The sequence below is a fragment of the Macaca thibetana genome, chromosome 1, assembly GCF_024542745.1.
Source record: "Macaca thibetana thibetana isolate TM-01 chromosome 1, ASM2454274v1, whole genome shotgun sequence".
Classification (NCBI taxonomy): domain Eukaryota; kingdom Metazoa; phylum Chordata; class Mammalia; order Primates; family Cercopithecidae; genus Macaca; species Macaca thibetana.
Window position 1 is genome coordinate 144,598,678 of NC_065578.1, and position 8,828 is coordinate 144,607,505.

General features: G+C 38.4%; 1 non-coding gene across 1 annotated transcript; it reads left to right on the plus strand.

Moving 5' to 3' along the window:
• The first annotated feature begins 8,134 nt into the window (after positions 1-8,134).
• Positions 8,135-8,344, plus strand: LOC126944307 (small nucleolar RNA U3). Its single transcript, XR_007722004.1, has one exon. It is a non-coding gene; the product is annotated as a small nucleolar RNA U3 (small nucleolar RNA).
• The last annotated feature ends 484 nt before the right edge of the window (positions 8,345-8,828 follow it).

The following is an 8,828-nucleotide window of genomic DNA, read 5'->3' on the forward strand; positions in this document are numbered from 1 at the left end:
AAATTTGTCAAGGTATCCTCCTTCCCCTCTCTACCACAAAGGAAGAAGTTAATCATCAGAGACAGTGCTAGACCCTTCTCAGTCCAAAGATGGGCACCAGAAAAATTTACATCACCAACTTTGCTAACCTTAGCCCTTACTTACTACTAGTTTCCCCCATATATTTGTCTTCTCACCATTTATCACCTCGGGAAACTCAAAGTCCTTTTCCTTTGTCTTGTCACTTCCCTCAAAAAACATGTATTGTGTTTTGTTAAGGTGCTACATAAACCCAAGTTCTACCTCCCGCTTTGAGTTACTCATCACTGGGTGCTCCCATGTATATGCACAATGCACATACTAATAAACTTATGTTTATATTTTTTCTTGTTAATCTGTTTTTTTTGTTTTTGGACTTTTTGTTGTTGTTTTTGAGATAGAGTTTCGCTCTTGTTGCCCAGGCTGGAGTGCAATCTCGCCCAGGGCGTGATCTCGGCTCACTGCAACCTCCACCTCCCAGGTTCAAGCGATTCTCCTACCTCAGCCTCCCAAGTAACTGGGATTACAGGCATGTGTCACCACGCCCGGCTAAGTTTGTATTTTTAATAGAGATGAAGTTTCTCCACGTTGGTCAGGCTGGTCTCAAACTCCCGACCTCAGGTGATCCGCCCGCCTCAGCCTCCCAAAGTGCTGGGATTACAGGTATGAGCCACCATGCCTGGCCTAATCTGTCTTTTAGTAGTCTAACTTATAGGACCCAGCAAATGAGCCTGAAATGGGTAGAAGAAAAACCGTTGTTCCTTCTCTACACTAGTTATGAGCTGATACTAGAGTAAGACCACCACGGTTCAAATCCTTTGGCCTTACGAAGGTTATATAACGAACTCATGCCTTAATTTCCTCATCTAAAAAAATGTGGGCATTAATAGAACTTACTTTGTTATGTGGACATTTTATCCATGGAGTTAAAGTGAAGATTATATGGGTGAATATCTCTAAAGTGCCAAGAACACTGGCTAGTAGATATTATGCACTATCCCAGGAAATTGCAACAGCTCTAAGATACTGATTACTAATTTCAGGAAAAACTTCCTTGCAGTGTAGTGAACGCCCCTTTGCTGGAAGCTGTCAAGGAGAAACCGGTTGATTATCTGTCAATAATAGAGTGAAACAGAATAGATCATAGGCCGAGGGCCAGGATACATGATCTCTCAGAACTCATCAAGTCTAGGACTCAATGCATATGCAGAACCACCTCCCTAATTTTCTCCAAGCTTAAACTACTTCAATATTTGGTCTGAGGGAAGTTGTTTGCAAAACTGACCAATAAACAAAATCCCACACGGCAGTGGCCTGAAAATCTTCCCTATGCGGTTAGTGACGTGTCCCCATTCCTGTTCAACCACATCGCTGAGCACATTGGCTACCTGAACGGTGGAGCTGACTGACTACCTCCCTTCGTCCTTACACTGAAAATTCTTTGTTAGCCACCCAATGACTGAACAACTGCCAGTTCCTGCTGAAAATATGCCTCGACCTTAGATGGACTATGTTTCCCTTGATGCGAACAATGAAGAGCCTTCACTGCTAGAAAAGAAACTATATCGCAATCCTTGTTGTGATACGGCTACCCAGGGTCCATACTCCATACAGCATATTAAAAACAACAGACTAAGCAGCTTTATTTTACAGTATATACATAGCTCCAACTAACTGGGGGCAGGCAACTATTTCCATTTAATTTCTAAAACTGATCTGACTAGTTATTAATATGTCACCTATTCATGACCGCAGATACAAATTTTATAAATCCAGTTTGAAAATGATTAATCTAATGGACTTTTCTTGTTTTTCTTTCTTTTTTTTTTTTTTTTTTTTTTTTTTTTTTTTTTACCTTTCTTTGGTACTTGACAATTCTTTCATTACCTGCCTATTGAAAACTCTCTTCCCCCTTGACTTAGTGACTCACAAGTCTTACATTCTCCATCCTTTAACTGCACCATCTCTGTTTCCAGCCCTCCCTGCACTCCTCCTGTTGTGGTCATTAGGCTTCTGCTCTTTGCACTCTTCTCCCTGTGAAGTTATCCCTTTGTCTTAACTCCAAACACCATCAGTCTCAAGCAATCTAAAAAGGCTCCTTAGGGAGTGATAATGACAAAAGGTTTGAGAAGCAATGCTATGCAATATTGCTCCTTTCTTTGGATACCACATTAATGCAGTTCAAAATTGCATATTGTTGTTTTAGCAGTCACATTGCAAGCATGTTTGGTTTAAATAAAACTCATTAGTTTTGCAAAAGAAATTTGATTATTGAGATATGATAAAATAGACAAAAATGCTTTTTTTAACCTAAAGTAATTGATTTTGCATTGTGACGTGGCAATCTTAATGGCTGACATGTGTACTTCCAATGATTGATGAATTGAGGTACTTTTAGCTCTGGCTTTGACCCAGACACCAGTTGGAGAGTTGTGGTTTCAGGATGTCTCCATGCAAAGGCTTCTCCCATGACCCCATCCAAACATGCCTAAAAATAATACCATTCCTGCTTACTTTCCACTACTTGAATACTCTTTGTACTCAGATCTGAAAACCCAACTGTCTTTGACTCTTTTCTTCTACTTCATCTTAATAGTTTCCCTGTAGCCAATGAGCTACAATGTCTCACTGACATTTCCCATAAGCCACCACTTCCCTGCCTTTTCCTTGTATTCTCATTTAAACTTTCACAATCTAAGGTCTGGATTACAACAAAAGTTCAACTGTTCTTGTTGCCTCTGGCCTTCTTCCTCTCAAATCCAGCACATTAGCCTCCTAAAACACAAGTTTTTACTAATTCATTAATTCTTCATCCAATAAATATTTATTGAACACCAACCTATATGCCAGGAAGACACTCCAGAGTGGTAGCCACACAAGAGGTACCCCATAAATCTTTGTGGAAAGTTTGTAAAATTCTTATATTTATTTAGATTTAGTGAAGATTCTTTGAGCAACTTGACACTGCTGATGCTTATTAGAGGGGATTGAGTCAAATGACCTGGTTTGCAAACTTTCTTAGCATAGCAGTGTAACATATTGAAAATTGTTCCTCAGGGGCCACTGTGAGAGGCTCACACTCCATATTAATGCTTCAATGTCCCCTTCCAGTTTGCCATGGTACAAAGGACAAAGTCAAGGGAATGTGAGAGGAATAAAGGTGTTCTTATTCTTGTTATTTATTTGCCTAGCCAATACCCCCACATGGGGTCAGGCTTACAAATGAAAGAAGTATGGAGTTGTTATTTCTTAAGGCTCATCAAAAAAGCCTTTGACCAAAAATATATCACGTTCTGGGCCAACTTCATAGTGAAATTTCACAAGTTATTTTTTAGAATTAAAACATCAAGAGCGCAGCCTAAAATGTTATTAGGGAAACTACATATTAAACCATGGTCTGCCTTTAATTTCTTACTACCCAATAAGCCATGTTCAACAACACTTCAAATATTTGTAGTCTCTTGCACATCTTCACTTTCTTTTCATTCCTGCTGCTGCCATGTGAGGTCAGGCTCCACCAGGACTCGCATGCAGATTTGTACAGGTTGAACACTGGACATCTCCAGGGTGTACCATTACCATAGACTACAAAACAACCTATACTTCTCAATCAGCTTTTTCTTCTCTCATTTCTATTGTAGTTTAAACAAAATTTACTTATCTAGCATAAAGTATAGATAGTATATGTATAAAATATAAGGCCCTTCTTTTCCAAACAGAATTTCCATAATATAAAACTTCAATCCTCTTATTCCATATAGCTCCACTTGCTGTTCACCTACTGGCCTCATGTTGAACATGATGACATTTGATCAATCAGTTCCTCTAACCCAAATATTCTTTACTTCTCTTTGTTCTCTCCCAGTTCATATCTGTCCTCTAAGTTCTAGTCTAAATCCTGTCTCTTCCATAAAACCTTCCCAGACTATTCCAGCTCAATGTTCTCTCTCTGCTGTACTCTTCCAACAAATGCCATACAGTCTACTTATTTCACACATGTTTTTTGCAGAATAATTTTTATGTACATATTTTCTTTTAAAGAAACTGCAAAATTATCAATGACAGAAGCATGATTTACTATTATTTTTATGTTTTTTATTAAAAACCAGACAATGTTGATGTTGAGAAAACTCAGTGAGCTGCACATTTTAAAGCATATTTCTGTGTGTGTAATATAATTCAATAATTTAGGCCAGGCACAGCGGCTCACGCCTCTAATCCCAGCACTTTGGGAGGCAGAGGTGGGTGGATCACTTGAGGTCAGGAGGAGACCAACCTGGCCAACACAGCAAAACCCCATCTCTATTTTAAAAAATAGAAAAAGAATTAGCCGGGTGTCATGGCACATGCCTGTCGTCCCAGATCCTTGAGAGGCTGAGGTGGGAGAATTGCTTGAACCCAGGAGGCAGAGGCTGCAGTGAGCTGAGATCATGCCACTGCACTCCAGCCTGGGCAACAGAGTAATATGTCTCAAAAAAAAAATCAACAATTTGACAAACAGAACAATATTCGGTTATCATTTGATGGTGTCTCCCAAAAGTTAATGTGTTAGAGAGAATCTTTCTCCCTTGATGAATGGACTAATATCACTAACACTGGAGGGTTTATTATTACAGAAGTGGCTTTGTTATAAAAGCGAGCGCTCTTTGGCTCTCTTGCTTTTGCCTTCTCACCATAATATGCCCTCTGCCTTGCTATGACACAGCAAAAGGCCCTCACCAAATGCCAGCACAATGCTCTTGGACTTTCCATCTTCTAGAACCATGAGCTAAATAAACTTCTTTTCCTTATAAATTACCCAGTCTATAGGATTCTATTGTAGCAACAGAAAACAGACTAAGACAAATACATATAACTGATACCAAGTAACTGATTGTTAGTTCAAGTCAACGGAATAAATATGAAGGCATACAACACAAAATTGAAAACATTCAATTGAAGTGGGTGTGAGACTCATGAATTGAACATAAAAAGTTTTTGAATATTAGTTATTGCTAGGAGGACAATATCACTTGAACTGCTAAATTGGAAAAATTAGATAGATAATGGGAAAAATTTATTGCAAAAATATTTGTTGAGTATCTACTATGTATAAGTTCTGTTCTAGGCCCTGAGCAAAATATCTATAATTAAATAGCCCTCATGGAACTCACAAGTTAATGGGGCTTTGTGACAGTATATGTTACAGAGTTTCAATCAATAACTGTCTTTGGGTTCAGCCAAATTGTGTATTCAGACATTCACAATTATCTAGAAGTTTTAGGCCAGTTTTATAAAATTGGTAAGGATTTAGACTAAAATTTGCAATATAACAACATAAGGAACAAAAAGTAACAACTTGATTGCTATTCAGAACTGTTTCAATTTATGAGAACTCAAGGAAACCATTGGCTTCCAAGGACAGATTTGAAGCTGCCAAATATGAAAGAACCTACGTTCTCATTATACCTCAGACTCAAACTGGCTGTGAGACGCTGGGAAAGTCACCCAATCTCTCGGAGCCACATTTCTCTCTACGTAAAAATGAGGATACTGGACTACATGATCTCAAAGAGAACTTCTATTGATAGTGTTCTAGGAGTCTTTATTTGCTGTGGGCTGGCATTTAATATAAGGCTGCCCTGTCTTGGATCTCACTCATTAGAAGTTAATAGGGAGCCAAAAAAATCATCCTCCTTGAAGATGAGATTTCCCAGGAAGTCAGGCAATGTGTGTCTATCAAGGGCCAAAGACTGTGCTTTCTCCTCTACAACATGTTTCCCTCTATCAAGTTTGATAGACAATGTTTGATAGAGATAGTTTTGAATGCCTAAAAGTAAGAATATGCACATCTTATTTCTACAATCTCCTAAGGTGGTTCCAAGGTGCCCCTGTGGTTACAGTTTGAAGAAGACCAAAAAGTGCTTATAATACTTGTAGCATCGTTTTCAGGGGTTTTCTGTGTACCCTCAGCAGCAAAGACATGGCAGGGCACATCTTCAGTTGTGGACATGCTGGTGCCAGAGCTGTCACAAATGTCCAAGTACACAGTTCTACAGAGACGCTTTGAACCAAGGGGAAGCACAAGGCCTGACAAGGCTGGGGGAATGCCCCCATATAACTCCCCTGTATTTGAAAAACAGAGATCCAAAAATTGAAACTTCTGCTCATAAGTTGGCAGCAGAGCTGTGGGAAAAGTTTTGGATGGAAGGAAAGCCAGTGAATATTGATCTTTTGGCTCTTCCTTTTCATAAAAGGCAAAAATGACTCTTCTCTTAATGAAGGATGGCTGGGAGAAGCTTAGAAGATGCACTGATTTGGTTTCATTCTAGTCAGTTTATCTAAACCAGATCCAAATGATCTAAGACTTTCTGGGTTATAAAATGGGACTGGAATTCTTAGGGCAGACATGTACAATTTCCACGGCGCCCTATTTCTTGTCATCCTTTCAGCAGTGTGGTGCCAGCAAAAACCAGCTAATAGACTCTTATGATCCAAAATTAATTTGGAAAAAAAAATAACCCGCCAGAATTTTTTAACCTAAAAAACAGGGCGGCAATTTAGGTTGGATTTGCATTTTCGGCAAAGGTTCACATTAGTCTTATTTTTATGTTTGTGGATTCACTCAGGTCTAATCTTAATAAGGACAGTTTTAGAGGCCTGGGCAGATTTTGAATGACTGATGGGCACCAATAAAGCTGGAAGAGTGCTAGAGTCCACCGGAAGTTCCGGGAGAGTCGTTGGAATCATCTCCTTAAACACCCAGGTTTCTACCTAGAAGTGGGTACCTTCCTCATTAATTACCCTCCTTTTTGGAAAAGGAGAAACTGAAAGGACGGGCTGTTTTGTTAATAAGATTTATTTTTTACTAAACTCTAAAAGGTTTAACTTCTACCATGGAGCCTACCCTGACTCTAATTCATTTTATTATTTTGCTTCTCTGAACTACAATATTTACCAGACACTTTACTTTTAAAATTGGTAATATCACTCTTTTTGTTCTCTTATAGTCACATAAGAGACAGGCTAATAGAAACAAATTGATCCAAGTTTGTGTTTAGTTAGATAAAACTTAGGTAGCAAGATGAAGCTTAGGTAGTTAAGATGAAGATAGGTAGTTTGCTTCTTTCAACGATAACATTTGCCAGAAATTTTACTTTTAAAATTGGTAATATCACTTTTTGTAGCTTATAGTGACAGGAGAGATAGGTTAATAGAAATAAATAATCCAAGTTTGTAGTTTAGCAAAATGAAGCTTAAGTAGTTAAAATTAACACTCAATTAGAAATTCATGTTCAACTGACATACAACTCATTTCATTACATTTGCTAAACATGATTTTCGTAACAGTTAAATCAGTCAGCTTTTAAATTATGTTCAAACAATAATCTATTATTAAGTTGTTAGTGTTTTAAAGAGAGGCATGGATTTATTTTTGATTTTTAAAATAACATCTTAAAGCCAACACTTATGTTAATTCCCAGTTTAGTTTCTTCTAAAATATTTCTACTCTGATAACAAATTGGGGCATACAAATTTGGTAACATTGTTTCTTATTTTTAAAAACTTAAATGTGAAATGGTGTGATTTATAATAGTAAAGAAATACCAGTAAAAATGTAATTTTTCATTGGTACACATAGTAGCTATTTTATTTTATTTTATTTTATTTATTTATTTTTTCAAGATGGAGTCTTGCTCTGTTATATAGGCTGGAGTGCAGTGGCACTATCTCAGCTCACTGCAACCTCTGTCTCCCGGGTTCAAGCAATTTTCCTGCCTCAGCCTCCTGAGTAGCTGGGATTACAGGTGCCCAACACCAAATTCAGTTAATTCTTGTATTTTTAGTAGAGATGGTGTTTCACCATGTTGGTCAGGCTGGTCTCAAACTCCTGACCTTGTGATCCGCCCGCCTCGGCCTCCCAAAGTGCTGGGATTACAGGTGTGAGCCACTGTGTCCGGCCTAGTAGCTAGTTTATTTTTAATCACATTAAAACAGCATTTAAATGATATATATTTAAATTAATCTTAAAACAACCATCCTGATATACCTAGGATCTACCTACATTTTAGTTACAACTTAATTATCAACCAGATCCATAAGTTATCTGTCTTTGTGGAATCAATAAAACTATGCTAAGACTATACTTTCAGGGATTATTTCAGATAAGCTTCTAGAGTTTTTCTGAACCTGTAGAGCACCAGAAACCATGAAAAGAGGGTGTAGCATTCTCTCCTGAGTGTGAGGCCGGCTCTTGGTGCTACCTCACTGAAACCACCATAGCCACTAATGAGCATTCTTCTCTTACTCTGAGAGAGTAAGGAAGAGATGACACAGTCTGAGTGGTTTTCTTTCTTTTCTTTTCTTTTCTTTTCTTTTCTTTTCTTTTCTTTTCTTTTCTTTTCTTTTCTTTTCTTTCTTTTTCTTTTTTTTTGAGACGGAGTCTCGCTCTGTCGCCCAGGCTGGAATGCAGTGGCGAGATCTCGGTTCACTGCAAGCTCCGCCTCCTGGGTTCATGCCATTCTCCTGCCTCAGCCTCCCGAGTAGCTAGGACTATAGGCGTCCGCCACCAGGCCCGGCTATTTTTTTGTGTTTTTAGTAGAGATGGGATTTCACCGTGTTAGCCAGGATGGTCTCGATCTCCTGACCACGTGATCTGCCAGCCTCGGTCTCCCCAAGTGTTGGGATTACAGGTATGAGCCACCGCGCCCCACTTGAGTGGTTCTCATTTTAAAAATAAAATTAAATTCGTAAAGAAATAAAAGTGTGCTTTTGTCTACTTTATAGAAAATCTAGTTCTATTGACAAATTCATACCTATATCTTTAATAT